At 43.5% G+C, this 16,949-nt stretch overlaps 1 protein-coding gene across 7 annotated transcripts in view; it reads left to right on the plus strand.

The window, feature by feature from the left end:
• OXR1 (oxidation resistance 1) overlaps positions 1 to 16,949 on the plus strand; it is a 461,315-nt gene that overhangs the window by 321,947 nt on the left and 122,419 nt on the right. Inside the window, exon 1 of one of the 7 annotated variants that reach the window (XM_014519138.2) lies at positions 102 to 287. The exons of the other annotated variants lie outside the window; for them this stretch is intronic. The gene's annotated coding sequence lies outside the window, so the exon portion shown is untranslated. Of the gene's footprint in view, positions 1 to 101; positions 288 to 16,949 lie in introns of those variants that run through there. 7 annotated transcript variants of the gene reach the window in all.

Below are 16,949 nucleotides of genomic sequence, written 5' to 3' on the forward strand. Positions count from 1 at the left end.
GGCGGCCGTCCGGGTGCTTCACCGCCCGGGACCCCGCTTCTCGGGAGACTTTGGGCGAGTTTTTTTAGGTGGGTGTGGTGGTGTTTACCAGCCCTCGAATGGAGGAGGTGGGGAAACTTGGCCCCAGCTTGAAGGAGTCGCTGCTTTTGCAAGCAGTAGCGAAGCACAACGCAGTTTTGCAGGAACAGGAAGGAGGAGGCTGCTGAGTAATGCAGAGAGCCAGCACGAGCGTTTTTCCTGCTAGATGCCATGAGGTGCTCTGGAGGACATGTTTGCCTAGGCATGGGGTAGGCAACGTTTTTTGGCCGGCGTGCCTACCTTGAAAGGTGCCTGTGTGCCCGGAGCAGCTGTTTGCAGCCTCCCTGCCGCCTGCTGGGAGCAGCCTGGGCTCCGTGGCTGGCAGCAGCTGCGGAGAGCCTGGGCTGGCGGTGGTGTGCCGAGCAAAATGGCCTTGTGTGCCATGCTCGGCACACGTGCTGGGGGTTGGCTTTATTCTGCCTCTGTGCACCCTGGGAAACATAGATCTAGTAGCCCTCAAGGTACTTGACTCACTTTAAGCACTTGGGGGTGCTTCTCTCAGTCGGAAGCACAAGTAGTGGTCTCCCTTAGTCAGCCGAACCAAGGGAACCCCAAGGCACAATCTAGACCCAAACCTAATAAGTCTTCCACACTAGGTACAAAAGGAGAACTTTATTGGTTACAAGGGGTAGGGTTGCAATAGGGTACAGGGTAGAGCAATATCAGAGAAATCCCATAGGTCAAACTGGCATGGCTGGGTAGCCTTTGATCACACATCTGCGTTACTGCAAGCTATATATCTAGTTAGATCTCAGGTAGCTTACTGACAAGTATCATCCAGAGGCAGGTGGAGCTTCCCTCTGGAGGCAGGCAGTTCCTTGCTCTCTCTCTCAAAACTCATGATCAAGTTTCAGATGGTTCAGCTCCTCTCCCTCTCTGAGTCTTCCTCATGGCTGCTGCCCCCTCCTCCCAGGCAGTCCTTAACTTGTATAGCCCTTATGACCTCATTTACCTGGTCCAATGGAGGCCAGCACCTGTTGGCTGTCAGCCAACCAATTTGAAATGCATCACTAGTTGCTGGGTAGACTGGCAGTTCCTAGCTCCCCAGGGAGCCCAAGCCCCTCACCCAGGTATGTGATGCCTATCACATAGGCAGAGGGAGCAGGTTTCCCCCCTCCCTCAGGAATGTATCCAGCTCAGGTGACCTAAAGAGAGAGGGTAAGTTGTGTACCCTCTGCAGGGCCCATCTTAACCAAACTGTCACAGAGCAGAGATTTTGGGGAGAAACAGAGGTGGCCTTCTCCACCCTCATCTGGGGCTTCAGATATTTCCAAAACCTATGGCAGACATGCTACTTGCATGCCGAAGCCTGGAGGCTTGGGGTTCAGATGCCCCTGAGTTTTGCCTGCCCTCAGCCATAAGGCCCGAGAGGCAAGCCAGGGAGGAGTCTCCCATTTCCATCAAGTGGGCTTAAAGCCAAGACCTTCCCACTGCAGCAGCTAAGTAGGAGGTTTACTACATTACCTTGGCAGGTACTGTCCCTGTGCCAGGAGAGCTGTCTTCCCTGGCACAGCCAGGAAGACCGCCTCCGTGGTCACAGTGCTGCTTCCCTTGTTAGGTAAGCATAGACCACGCTTGATCCGAGCCTGTAAGAGGCCGATTGCACTCTTTTTCACCTCTCCCCAGGCCCTTACCGGTGGGAAGTTAGAGATTAGACAGCAGCATCAGTGTACATGTTTTGCGTAGGTAGTCTACTTGTTGAAAGGCTGTTGGCGCTCTGCCCTTAGAAAATAAAATAAACAGTCTTTGTCGGTAATATGCCTCAAACCTTTCTTCTGGTCTTGCATCACCTACCAAGACCTGGATCCGGCTGTCACAGAAGTGTCAGGCGTACAGATCTGCTGGTAATCCAGTGCGCTGCAGCACTGTGTGGGCACTGGAACATGGCCTGATGCAGAATTCGGGATCCCTGGTACCTGATGAATACTGCCATCAGTGGCAGGGGGCCAAGTGAGGTCTGGGCAGATATAGCCCTCACTTATCCTAGAAAATTAGAGTTGAAAGAGACCTCAGGAAGTCATTTAGTCCAACCCCCCTGCTCAAAGCAGGACCATCCCTGATTAGATCATCCCATCTTGCTACTGCCTCCTCTCCCACCTGCACATATGCTCCATCCTAGACCTACCACAACTGCTACTGGCTCCCTGAATCCTGCCTGGGAGAAGCCACAATGGTCTGGATTCAGCCCATGGCCCACATGAGTTTGACACCCTGGAGCTATCAGATAGTCTGAAGCAGTGGTTTTCAAATATTTTGGCCATTTACCCCTTTACCTGCAAACTATTGCTGCTCAGATCCCTATACCTGACCCTGGCAGATTTCAACACCAGTATCGGCATGTGGCAATGCCATTACTCATTGTACATTGGCCAATCGGAAGGTGCACCACCATTATTAAAATTTAGGCCAAGCACTTTGCACTCCAGTTTGAAAATTACTGGTTTATAAAGCATCTCTTCTGATGTATTTAACTTGTGCACACAAGGTGCATGGAGGAGAATTCCATTGGGGACCCTGGACATTTTATCATTTCTTGCCCTGGGTTTGTCCCCCACATCCTTTCAGGCCAGTGAACTTGGATCACAGATTGCCATTATCATTGGGTATGTGGGCACAGGTGCATGTGCGAATACATTTGCTGTGTAGTTGGTAAACCTAGTAATGAGAGGTGACTTGGGCAAAGGCAGGTGCATTGCTGAAAATGATAGGGGGCAGGTGGTTCATCATATGAGCAGAGTTCTGCAGGCATCTTTGGCAACATGGTATTCCTGACATGGACACAGCATGCTGCAGAAGTCACTGTGATCTAGTTCCCCACTGTGTTGTCTTCTAAACAAAATGTCAATCAGCTGTATACAAGAGCATATTGTCTTGAATAATTAAGAGAGTTGTCTTATTCAAGTTGTCTTGAATAATTAAGAACTAATAAGAATCTTGATTTGTGTAATAATCTCTTGTAGAAGATGCAACACTACCTGCACTTGTTTTTGTAGAACTCCAAATTCTTGGTGGATGTGGGCCCTGAGATGCAAAGGTGGGCTGTGTAATAGTAGATCTCCAGACTCATCAATGACTCTCTTATTCACTGGAAGCCCATTCTCCTCATACTGAGGGACTACCAACATAGATGACAGTAAATTGACAAGACCCAGTGGGTTTCAGAGATGTTAACTGCACAGCACCTGAAATGGCTGAGTGAGAAGAATTGACCACTAATTGCCAAGAAAAATTGTTATATGTGGCTTAAACTATTTTGTAACTATTCACTAACTATTCATAAACCTCCATCTTAAAACTAGTTGGGTTGTTTTTGTCCTTAGTACTTCCACTTGGAAAACACTTGTTTTCTAGAACCTTTTATTTTAATTTCTACCATAAATTCATGATATTTATTCTAGCATAGATTCATAACCAGTTTATATTCATTTGTTCTTGAGCCAGCATGGTCTGGGAGCTCTTCCCTCTATGACAATTATATCCCTTGTCAGTCTTCATATAGGTGGGTTTCATTTCCCTCATTATTCTACTCCTCACTTTTCATCCACTGTTCCAGTCCAAATTCATCTTTTTTCAACACAGATATGACCAGGATTATAACCTGTGTTCTGGGTGAGATCTGTGTAGAATCTTTTGCAGTGGCATCAATATTTCACATCTATAATGGAAATTGCCTATCATGTTATGTTTTAGGATTGCATTTGACTTTTTTTTGTCATATCTGCATCACTGGATGGCTTATAGCTAGGGACCTACCAAATTCACAATTGCATGATTTTTGCAGAAATCGCAAAAAAATGGTAGGGTCCACTGCAAAACAAAACAAACAAGGAGAAAAGGGCAGGAAGCCCTGCTGGGTTGGACCCCGGGGGTGGGGGGAGGGCAGAGGAGAGAGGAAAGGGGGTGGGGTGTGGCTGCTCAGCAGGAGGTAGGGATGCTGCACAAGCAGCTGGACCCGGATTGTGGGCCAGCTGTGGCAGGCAGCTGGGAGGCTGCACTGGGGTCTGCAGAGCCTCGGCCTGGCTTTCTGTGAGTGGTGGGTGTCACAAAAAAACATCCCAGCCAAGGCTCTGCAGGCCCCTGTGTAGCTTCCCAGCTGCCTGCCATAGCCAATCCAGGACCTTGGTACAGCTACTTATGCAGCACCCCCACTTGAGGGTGGCCCAAAATCATGACTTAATTACCCTGATTAAGCCAAGGGAAACCATTAATCCATGCTTAATAATGCATGGATTAAATGGCTTCCTTGGGCTTAATCATGGTAATTAAGCCACAGTTCCCCTCCATCTGGCAATCTGTGGGGAGGGGCAGGAAGGCTGGGGCCCCTCAGCCAGAGGGGTGGAAGAGCCTCGCCATGCTCAGCCCCCCGAAATAGCAGTTGGTCCCAGGATCTGCTCTTGAAATTGGCTGACTGCCTCCTCAAATTTGGTAGACCCCTCCTCATAGCCATCCAGTGATCAACTGATACACCTTAGTTTTCTTTTCTATCTTTTCCAGATGATGAGCTCCCAATATATAGCAGAACTTTGTGACAATTGCTAAATGTGTTGACCTTACACTCTTGTAGTACTGAATTTTATCCTTGTATGTATTATTCAAGTCCTGAAATTCCTGAATCATTTTCTATATCAATACTGTCGCTGAAGTTTGTTTTGTCAGCAAATTTCATTACCATATGCTATAAAGAGTTCCATTAGTTACCTTATACCACCCCAGCAGTTCCCTTTTTAGTCTTCCCATCAGCCAGTTTCTTTCCTGTCTTGCAATTCTTATGCTAGTCCTCCTCCATTTTTAGGTTCACTTACTTTTTATGTTACAGTGAAACTGGTGCTTTACTGAAGTTTAGTTTAGATCTGCTAGATTTCCTTTGTCTAGAAAATTATTTACCTCCTCAGTAGGGATGTGAACAGTTAAAATATTAACCTGCTGCCTGCCATGGAGCCCAGGCTGCTCATGACAGGCAGCAGGGAGGCTAATAGCAACTGCACTGGGGTCTGCAGAGCCTAGCAATTAGGTACTAGGTCCCCCTTCCCCTTTCCCCTGCTCTGCTGTGCAAAAGGAAAGCAGCTCCACTTCCTCTCTGCAGAGCCTGGAAGTCAAAGGCCCCCTGCCAGGCCAGATGCAGCACCTTCTGTTTCTGCAGCCGCCACTGCTGGCAGTGTCTGCGCACTCTCCTGGCCAGACCCATGGTGGCTGCAGGGTTTGGCAAGGGCAAAGTGGAGGTAAGGGGGCACTGGGTGCCTCCCCTGGGTCTGAGGCTCAGCCTCACGGCATGCCCTGTCCACACCCAGGCCTGGGCCTGGAGAAGACCTACCCATCTGCCCAGCTCATAGTGGGGCATGGCCCTGGGGATCCACTGAGTCCCTGCCACACCGGGGGGGGGCACTGGAAGAACTCCACTGGTGCCAGGTTGGGAAGAATTGTTCCTTAGGCCAGGCTGGAGCAGCCGCACATGGGCCAGGCCTATTTACATTCCGACTCCTCAGTGGCAGATGTGTGGTCTACCTGGCATGATTTCTCCTTGCTAAACTCATGTTGTATTTCCTTTGACTTACGCTTGTTCTCCATGTTGCTATTCATAAAACTTACAACATTTAAGAACCGCCAAACTGGTGAGAAGCAAAAGCCTCTATTACAATTCCACTGCATTATAATTGTCTTAGCTGAATTCTATACTTAATAGCATATCTCATTTTAAAGTAAGACCTGGCTTTGTAACTCTTTAAGTGCTTTAACATTTAGAACAGAGCACACAGCAACAGCAGTGAATCTTCACTTGCCAGTATTAAAACTATTTCACTTGCCAACAGCTTTGGTTAAACCTGGCAAGATGATAGTCCTGTGCCATCTGGGCAACTTGAGGGAGCAGAATGGCTTCCTGTTCTTTTCTCCTTTTTATCATGCACCTCTGCCCTTTCAATGTTTCTTCTGTTTCCTTCTATTGCCCACACAGTTCTCAAGTTTTTCTGTTTGTAGTGCCACTAAACTCTGCAAGTATTTGGTCTTCAGCATTACTGTGCGTGTGCAAGCATAGTCTTGATGTGAGAAACCAGTGAATGACAGTAATTCACAACTTTATTTGCAGCATACAGACACTTTATATGGAAGTGTTTTTCTTAGACATTTTGTAAAACTTGATCAGTAAGCACTTGGTATTTAGTTTGGAAATACAATTTTAAATCTTGCTCTAAATTTTATAAAACTCCTTTGGGGTCTTTCAAGGTCAATATTTTCTGGTAGTATTTTGCCTGCAGAGTCTCTTAATCTTTCAGAGATGGGAAGCAATATTGTTAAACCCTGTCATCTTGATAATAGCTTTACAAAAATAGATTTAAAATGTTAAACTGTAAAGCCAGTGAAGACCTCTACAAATGAGACCACCTAATTAGGTACTCAAGTATGAATTAGAACCTGATTTCATGTTTCTCCTTTTGAAATAGAAGTCTTGGTCTAATTGTCTAGACATGGGGTTCTCGGGAGTGGGCTAATCGTATATTGCAGAGAGCTGGGTGGCTAGAAAACATTTGCTTTGTTTCCAACTGGAAATGTAAATTGCTGTAAAGAAATGTTATGTAATTTCAAGTGCAAGGCAGGTGGTTTGGAAAACAAGCATTCTGCTGAAATGTGTTCTTTTCTATTAAGAGTCCCAAAGAAAAATTGAGAGAGAGTGAGTTTATAACGCCAAAGAAAATGCTTCTAACTTTTTGTTTTTGGTCTTGTATAAATAGATTAGTTCCACTCAGTGGCAATTAGATCAGTATAATCTAGTAAAGCTGTAATGTCTATGCCTTCCTTGTTTTACCAGTTGGCAAATGTCAGCAAGTTGTTTCATGTATACTGCTGATTAATGGGGGGGGGGGGGGGGGGGAAAGCTTCAGTGTCTTTTTATATTTTTCTTGAATTCACTTTTAAAATGCCCACCTAATATATAGGCAGACAAGGTTCCTTGGATGAATTTGATATCTTTTATTAGACCAACCCAAATGGTTGGAGAATAGTTATTAAGCAAGCTTTCGGGTTCAAAAACCCTTCGTCAGGCTCAGGAAGCTGCAGCAGTTGGTGTGTGCTCTTCCTGGATGGAATGAAAAGTAAAGAAGCCAGGGGCTGGGCTGGGCTGGGGAGTCAGTTGCCAGGCAGATTATAATGTATCAAAAATCCAATGTCTATGTTTAGTCCCTGATCTCTAGTATCCAGCAGGTTGATGAAATGGAGCTCATAGGCTCGTCTCTGGGATGTGTTGTGTAAATTTCCCTTGAGGATCAGGACTGAGAGATTGGAGAGAGAGTGGCTCTCCTGTGAGAAATGTGCCCCCACCGGTAATTGGGTCTTTCTGTCTTTGATGGATTTCCGGTGTGCATTCATTCTGGTGCGCAGTTGTTGTCTGGTCTCTCCTACATATCTTCCATCAGGGCATTTGGTGCATTGGATGAGGTATACTACATTCCTGGAGGTGCAGCTGTAAGATCCTGGGATGCTGATGGCTCTGTTGTGGGGTGTAGTAATAGTGGGGGTGGTGGAGATGTGGGGGCAGGTTTTGCATTTCTTGTCATGGCACGGTCTGGATCCTTTTGGTGTGTTCTGGGGTTGAGGAAGTTTGCTTCTGGTGATGAGGTTGGCGAGGTTCGGTGCTTGTCTGAAGGCTAGGATGGGTGGCTCTGGGAAGATCTTTTTAAGAATAGGGTCTTTTTCTAATATGGGTTGCAATTTTTTGAGGATTTTCCGTACAGGTTCAAGGGATGGGTGATAGGTCATAACCAGCGGTGTGCGATTTGTGGGTGTTTTTCTTCTGTACTGCAGCAGTTCTTCACGTGGTATCCAGGTGGCTCTTTCAAACGTGCGATCTACCTCTCTGGAGGAGTGTCCTTGCTGGGTGAAAGCCTTTTTAAGATTGGTGAGGTGGCAATCCCGGGTGTTCTCTTCAGTACAGATGCGGTGGTATCTGAGGGCTTGGCTGTATATCACTGCTTTTTTGGTGTGTAAAAAAAAAAAAAAGGTAAAAAGGTTGGCATACTGTGGGGCCATTTTAGTGCCCATAGCTGTTCCCATCATCTGGAGGAAGTGTTGATTATTAAAAGTGAAATTGTTGTGTGTGAGGATGAAGTGTATAAGCTCAGTGATATCTTTGGGTCTGTATTCTGGGTTGTAATCTTGTTCCTGTAGATATGTAAGGCAGGCATGGATGCCATCCTGGTGTGGGATGTTGGTGTATAGGCTGGTAACGTCCATGGTGGCTAGGAGTGTGTTGCTGGGAAGGTGGTCTATGTTTTTAAGTTTCCATAGCAAGTCTGTAGTGTCTTGGACAAAACTTGCTCTGTGGGTGACAAGCAGTTTTAGGATGGATTCAACGAAACCTGATATTTCCTCAGTTAGGGTCCCATGGTTGGATATGATAGGTCTGCCAGGGTTCCCTTGTTTGTGGATTTTAGGGAGCATGTAAAAAGTCCCCGGGTTAGGTAGCGGGGGGATCAAGGTCTGTAGTTTTTCTTGTAATCTTGATGGAAATGATTTGATGGTATTGTTGAGTTTTTTTGGTGAAAAGGGGAGTAGGATCTTCTTGTAGTTCTTTGTAGTAGGTGGTGTCAGAGAGCTGTCTCTTGGCTTCCTTTATGTAATCCTCACGGTTTAGGATGACTATGGCTCCTCCTTTATCTGCTGGTTTTATTACTGCTGAAGCTTCCTTAGCCTGAAGAAGGGTTTTTGAACTCGAAAGCTTGCTTAATAACTATTCTCCAACCATTTGGGTTGGTCTAATAAAAGATATCAAATTCACCCAAGGAACCTTGTCTGCCTATGTCCTTAGAACAACACGGCTACAACCTAAACCCCTGCACCTAATATATATAATTTTTAAAGGTTATAAAAATTTGTTCTAGCCCAGACTAACATTAAGCAAGAGAATTTCCTTTTAGCTATTTTGGTCACCATGCAGTATTGTCTAACTTATTGTAACAATACATTGCATTTTCTCACAATTCCCTTTTAGCCCTATCTTCTTGCTTATAAGTACTTTGAACTTTAGCCAGAAACAACATTAATAGAGTTGTTAACTTGTCTGATCAAGTTCAGTAATTTCACAAAGCATGTTTGTTGTATTGCAGTACTCCAATATGTACATACTGTAATATGGGCATTACAGTTCTCCAATATGTAAATAACGTACAAAAATAGTTGTAAAAGTCCATATGTGCAAAGGAAGGTTATTCTGTCACCTAGTAAGGAAGAATGCATGTAATAAGACATTTTTGGAGCTCCGGCAATAAGTATTTCTAAGCAGAAGATTTAAATTGCTTCCCTGAATTGCAGTCAAAGAAGCAATTTTGTAGTATACCAAACCTGAAGATATAAAGTAATGTCTAAAACTTAAGAAATACCAGTATTGACCACAGTTGCACCTCAGTATCCGTAAACTATTTTTTATTTACAAAAGTATTTTCCTGCAATTCCCATCACTCTTCCCTATCATAAGATCTAACTCTAATGAAGTCAGAAGATTTCTTTCATGATGTCAGATACCTTTTCACTCTTCCACTCTCTGCTCTAGCTTCTGCAGTTTTAGGAATTATTTTGTTTGCAACTGTCTTGTAATCTCTAGTTTAACTTTCTTATCTCCCTTATAACACATCATCCCTTTTAACCTTTATGTATTCTCAAATGTACAAAACATGATGATTGTTAATAATAACAAGGTAATATCAAAATGGAGATATTGGGTATGGCATGGTTTTTCACATAATCATAGAAAATTAGGTCTGGATGGGGCATCAGGAGGTCATCTAGTCCAACCCCCTGCTCAAAGCAGGACTATCCCCAACTCAGTCATCCCAGCTAAAGCTTTGTCTAAAAACCTCCAAGAATGGAGCTTCCACCACCTCTCTGGGTAACCTGCTCCTAGTGAGAAAATTCTTCCTGATGTCTAACCTAAACTTCCCTTGCTGCAACTTGAGACGGTTGCTTCTTGTTCTGCCTTCCGCCACCACTGAGAACAGTCTGTCTTCACCTTTTGAACCCCTCTTCAGGTAGTTGAAAGCTGCTATTAAATCCCTTCTCAGTCTTCTCTATGCCATCTTCCAGGTCATTGATGAAGACATTGACCAAAATTGACCCCAGGACCAACCCCTGGGGCATGCCACTTGATACCAGCTGCCAACTAGACATCAATTCATTGATTACTACTCTCTGAGCCCACTGCTCCAGCTTGTTTTCTATCCACCTTATAGTCCATTCATCCAGCCCGTACTTCCTTAGCTTAGCTGCAAGAACGTTGTGGGAGACCATATCAAAAGCCTTGCTAAAATCAAGGTACACCACATCCACTGGTCTCTCCACATCCACAGAGCCAGTTATCTCATCATAGAAGGCAACCAGGTTGGTCAGGCATGACTTGCCCCTGGTCAATCCATGCTGACTGTTCCTAATCACCTTTTTCTCCTCCAAGTGTTTAGACTGGATTCCTTGAGGATCCACTCCATGCTTTTTCCAGGGTCTGAGGTGAGGCTGACTGGTCTGTAGTTCCGTAGATCCTCCTTTTTCCCCTTTCTTAAACATGGGTACTATGTTTGCCCTTTTCCAATCATCCAGAGCCTCTCCTCATTGCCATGAGTTTTCAAAGATAATGGCTAATGGCTCTGCAATCACATCAGCCAACTCCCTCCTAGTGGCTCTGCAATCACATCAGCCAACTCCCTCATCACCCTTGAGTGTATCCCATCCATCCCCATGGACTTGTACACAGCTTTTCGAAATAGTCCCTAACCTGTTCTTTCACCACTGTTGGTGGCTCGCCTTCTCCCCAAACTGTGCTGCCCTGTCCAGTAGTCTGGGAGCTAACCTTGCTTGTAAAGACCAGAATTCTGTGAAGATTCATAGATGTTAGGGCCGGAAGGGACCTCAATAGATCATCGAGTCCGACCCCCTGCATAGGCAGGGAAGAGTGCTGGGTCTAGATGACCCCAGCTAGATGCATATCCAACCTCCTCTTGAATATATCCAACCTCCTCTTGAACTTGCTCTCCATAAGAAAACAACTCTACAATGAACTACTGTAATTTGGGGAAGTTCTATTCTGAACAGTTCAAAGCTTTTTTTAAATTGCTTTGGCTCTTGTTCATGTAGATATTACAAGCTAAATTGCCTTCTAATGTGGCTCAAATTATCCCAAAATCTAAGATGAATCAGTATGTTTTGAGCTCTGACAAGTTATTTCCTGATGTCTCCAGTAGCTACATGAGTGGAGCTGCATACAGTTCCCACTGATTAACTGTGAAAAATTAAAGGTTTTTTTTCTGCATTGATGTTTGTGTTTGGTAATCTTGTTAGGGCACTAAACAATACAAGAGTGTCACCTTTATTTTTGTTTCTTAAATACTGGGATAGTGTTGGAGAGGTGTAGACATCCAGGTAAGGAGTATAGTTAAAGTTTCTAGTGCATTTGTCTAGTGTCTTGTCTTGTGTTGTAACTTTGTCCTGAAGTCTGTCTTAGGTATTTGTCCTTTCTGACCTGTGAAAGCCCAAAAGAAGCCAGCATGCTTATTGCTTTAAAAGAAGTGTATGCAGCCAAAATATAGTTTCTTGGTATGTATCTGTCCAACTACCAACAGAACCTAATATTCCAAAAGATCATGAAAAAGTTTGGAGTGAGGCAACTTCCAGAGAAATTGGATGTCTTCACCTTTGCCCACTAAGGGTCAGCTCAGAAAGCATTTGTATAGTTGATCTCCTGGTAGATACATCAGGAGTGCATGAAGATATTACACAGTTTTACAGCCTGTTTCTGATGCATAAGGAGTGATGATTGTGTTTTGCAGGCCATAGTTTAATTAAATCTCTATTCAGTATTTTAGCTGCCTCCAAGAACATTTTATTAATATACTGAATTTATAACAATAAAGAACACTCTTCATATGGAAACTAAGGCAAAGAAATGCTAGTAGTAAAATAGTAAGACTGCAGCATTTCAGCTGATGGCATTTCTGGAAATTTTGACTATTTTAGTTTCCTCCTTTCTGGGGCAAATAATTCAAGTCCTCCCCCTCCTCCAATTTTCGTGCATGTCGATACGCTTACTTTTTAATTCTTATCAGCCTTCTCTAAACCACCTTCAATTCTGTAATTTTTTGAGGTGGGTAGACCAGTGTTGTACAAAACATTCTAGATAAGGCTACACTCTTTACTAATGTATAGTACAGGTAGCTATAATTGGCTTGATTCTTCATTATGTATCCTAATGAATGTCTCTCCCTCCCAAAAACAGCACACTGGGTAGAAAGTCTAATTGAGCTAGCTGCCAAATGTCTTCTTAAAAGAAAAAAAAAAAAGGGGGGGGGGGGGGGGGGGAATAGTTAATTTAGAGCCTTTCAAGCCGGAAACATAGCTTGCATATTGAAGAGAGTTTTACTCTGTATTTAGTTGACTGTGAACATAATCTGGTACTGTATTGCTTTTTCATCTAGCTTTGCATGCTTCTAGAGTTTCCCCCGTATTCTCTCCTATTGACTGACCTTAACTACTCATTTACAGATTTAAAGTGTCATGTCTTTAGTAGTCTTTCCGGATCATCATTTTATGTATAATTTGTCACAGAACGAGACCCCCAGGGGTGGCAGTGATGCCCCGGGTGGCTCTGCGACTGCAAGCTCTGCCCTAAGAGCACCCTCTTATCTCACCTGCCACATCTTTGATGGAAAAATAACTCGGGAAGCTGCCAACGAGCCTTTGCTTAGTCCTGGTTCAGTGAACCTTACTCAAGCTCTGATCTGTAGGCCCCTTTGCTACGCTTCTCTTCAGTACAGTACTGCATGAGGCACCTCAGGCCTTATGGGCCAATTGCATGGCTCCAACCACCCCTTTACTATGCCCCATGCCTCACAAGTGTTACATTACTGTTATGCTCTGTTGGGGCCTTGGCCTACTCAGACTCTACTCCTTTGATATAGCTAGACCTTCGAGTCTAGATCCACTGTGTTGGACCTAGCTTTGAGGCACTAGCCCATAAACTCCTCTTATTACAGGGCCCCTGGCCCTAGCAGCTTATGCCCCTCTGGCACTGGGGCTCTATACAATCATGTGCCCCCAATGAGGCTTCCTTCTCTCCTATTCGTCTCTTTCCAGTCCACTGGTTCCAAGAATAACACAAACCTAAGTCCCTGGGTTACAACATAACATTAGTAATAAAGGCAGCACAGTGACCCTTTTAAGAGGGCAAACTCCCACCCTTAGAATACCAGCCCCTTATCTCTGGGCACCTTGTGAGCCCCTAGAGTCTTACTGCATTTGGAGGTAGCAAAGCAGGCAGCCAGATACATTGGGCTGCTCTCTTGTGCAGGAACTCCTTCTCCTGGCAGTTGCCAAAGAGAGAGTCACCCCAGCCAGCCTCAGCCCTGAGCTTGTATGTGCCCTGGGCTCTGACTCTTTCTGGTCAGCTGACTGCCTGCAGGTGCTGGCTAATTACTTTGTTAGCCTGTTACTTGGGCAACCTGCAGCTGTGGGGCTCTGTGTACCTGCCAGGTTCCTTTGCTAAGCTGGTTCTGCTCTTAAAGGTGCCAGCACACCTTGGTGCCCTGTGACATAATTTAATGATGTAGGACCTATTTCACAATCTTGACACCCTCTATTTTGGTCATTTTTCCTCAGTAAAAACAAAATATTTATTTCCATTCTGTTTCTTATATTTTGCTCAGTTTTTAACATTATATGCTGTACTTCATTTGCCCCTACCCCCCCCCAGGTTTTTTGAAAGTCCAGATAACTTGTCAGCTGATTCTTCATTAGATTCTTCATTATCTGAACACAACGTTCTGGAGGTCTGCTTTGCTCTTGCAGAAGCAGTTCCATATTAGCCTTTGAGTAGGTGATAGAATTTAAACTTCGTTTCTTTATTACTGGTAGTATTACAGTCATATAGCTGTGATGGCCCAGGCGTTATGCAAGAGGCAAGGATTTGGGGAGGGTAATATCTTTTATTGGACCAACTGAAGGCAGATGTTTTTGCATTGCATTGTATAACTTTATCCCAACTATACAGTTGGTCTAATAAAAGATATAGCCCCCCAAAATCCTTGCCTCCTTGCATTTCGTAATCAAGAAACATTGTGAAACTTGAAATGAAACTACAGCCTACCGCTTCTAAAAGATGATTGTTTTTTATCTACGTTTCTCAAGCAATGGTTTCTGGGTGCGTGAAGGATTTTCCAAGGCACTCCAGGATATTTCAGCAACTTAATGCTGACTTGCATTTGCTGGAGAGTTAGCTTAATTGAGAAATGGTAGTGAGGGGAATGGGGAGAGTTGCTCAGTTCTGGTTGCGGGCACTCAAGCATACATGCTAATTTCTTACCTAATCTCTTCCCCAGGACAAAGTGGCTGTCAGTCTTTCCCTGTAATATTCATTGCCTCCCTTTACCCCAGTTTACTAGCCTGGATTTTATACTTTGATATCATCTCTCTATATGAAGCTTGTAGCAATCACTTGTTTAGCAAGTAGTTTGAGTGATGTAACTTACTATCTATTGTAAATCAAGGGCATAGTAACCCAGCAAGAAGCTGAGTACTGAGATTCTTCAACAGTTTGCAGTCCTGTTATCATTGTCATAAAAGTTGGCTTTGCCTGAAGGGAGTCTTAGAATCAGGCCTTCTCGTGACCAGAGATCCTGGTTTTCTCTGATTTAAAAAAAAAAATTAAAAAAAATCCCCAATTCTTCAGTTAAAAAAAGTAACCCAAAATCCACACTTTTCTGTGATCAAAATGAAACACCACTTTATATATATCTATGTATTATTGGTGTTTCATTTTAATAACGGAAAAATGTGGATCTTGGGTTACTTTTTTTTTTTTTTTTTAACTGAAAAGTGTGGATTTTTTTATTTTATTTTTTTCAGAAAAAAACAGGATCCCTGTTCATGACTTCCAAGCTGTATTTGCAAAAACATCAGTGAACTCTTCTCTTCTGTTTCGTGATCTCGGCACTGAAAGCTGCGTGATCCTGATCTGCTATTTCTGAATGGTGTGGTAAAAAAGACAGAAAGCAGAAAGTCTGCAATCCAGGTTATCCTAGTCTTCTCAGTACTTAGAAAACAGTGTGATGGAAAATGGTGTCAGCTGTCCACACCGAAACTAGCAACGCCGTGGGAAGAAGATTCTGTCGGCTAGGTAGTGGGTTGGTACAGGACCTTGACACAGGCATGCAGGAGGACAGGCTTATAAATGTATTTGGGAGAGGGAAGGGGGCAATGCAGCTTCCACAGTATTCAGTCTTCAGCAGAAGGTTCCCATTTGCTGGAACATATTTTAAGGTCAGAGGGCCTTATATAACTAGGCCTCCAACACAACGCAAGCTAAGCTTCCTTTGTCTGGTTTTGTGTTCTGAAATATGATTGTTCCTGGTCGTTGGTCTTTTGTATGACTGAACGTAGCAGCTTTTCTTTATGCTACAGTAATCTAATCTTTTGCTTTTATATGCACTGGTCTGACTTCCTGAATAAATATTGACTCAATGTCCTTTAGAACAACTTAATATTTTTCCAGCTTTATTCTTCTAAACCGAGTATCTAGATTACAGTTGAAATATTTGAACACATGTCTGACTCTGTACTTAATCATTTCAGTATTTCAAAACAGAGCGTTAAGTGGGCCCATTCCTGTTGGGAGGTCTCTCCCTATCTTTCTCCTTAAGTAAATTTTCTAGGTAAAACTGTAGTTCTGTTGATATCTTGAAGTCACAGTACAGCATGAACCAAAGCTTCTTGTCCTTTGTCTACCTGCATGCTAAGAATAACATCAGTTTCTACTAATTCAAACCCCAAACTGATTAGTTAAGTATATTGGGTAATTCATTGGGATTAATAAGTGAAAAAGTGGGCTCCCTCAGAAAACCATTCATCAAAAGGCAGTGTGATTGAATCTCACTTGTGCCAAGGTTACCTTACCTTCCTGTTGCTAAAGGCTGTTTTAGTTCTCAAATAGCTAAAGGAATACAAGAAGAACAAAAATGACTGAAAGCCATATTTTTCTCCCCCTTTAAATAATAATAATAATAAATAAATATCTCTTGGCTGGAGTGAAGGATTTAAGTGTTGGGTTCCATGGCTTTCTAGTGCTCTGGGGAGGTATGCAGAGCATTTGTTTGCCTGCCACTTTGTTTCCTCTTCTCATCTAAGGGCACCAGCAATATTTAAATGGAAAACTAAATTTAAAAAAAAATGTCACGCCTTTGCTTAAAGTTGGAACAGGCAAACTGTAAAACAGCTCAATAGCTGAAATGTGTGTTCAATATTAGAAAACCTTTGTCCACAGTTTGTTCTTGTATTTGCATGATGGCTGCTAACTTTAGTCTTGTATGTATGTATGTAACCAATGATTCTCAACCAGGGTGCTTTGAAATCCTTTCATGGGTGCTGCATAGTGTCATACAAGTTAGCACTGTTAGGCGTGAAGACGTAATCCACAAATTAAACCCAGAATGTTCACATAGGAGTTCACAATGTTAAAAAAAAAAAAAAAAAAAAAAATTCCGAACTGGTGAGATGTTTTTGAGTTCTTTGCAACCTAAGAATTGCTCTATTATTTTTTCAGGCAATGTTCTTTGAGTAGATATGATATCTTTTATTAGACCAGCTGAGTAGCTGGGAGAAAAGTTCTTGGCAAGCTTTTGGGCACAGTCACCCTTCTTCAGGCATAGGGAGTCTTATTTTTCTACACTTAAAAAAAATAAAGTGAAAACCTAAGTGCTGATATTTTCTAAAGGGTGCTTGACTCTGTCGAGGGGTGCTTCAAGGCTATCAAAGGGTGCCTTGCATCTAAAAAGGTTGAAGTTTATATCCCACCCTTTCTAATCCTTAAACTCTAACTTCCCTCCTTCCCTCCAGCCACCGCCTCCCTG

Source organism: Alligator sinensis, unplaced genomic scaffold (assembly GCF_000455745.1).
Source record: "Alligator sinensis unplaced genomic scaffold, ASM45574v1 scaffold20_2, whole genome shotgun sequence".
NCBI lineage: Eukaryota > Metazoa > Chordata > Crocodylia > Alligatoridae > Alligator > Alligator sinensis.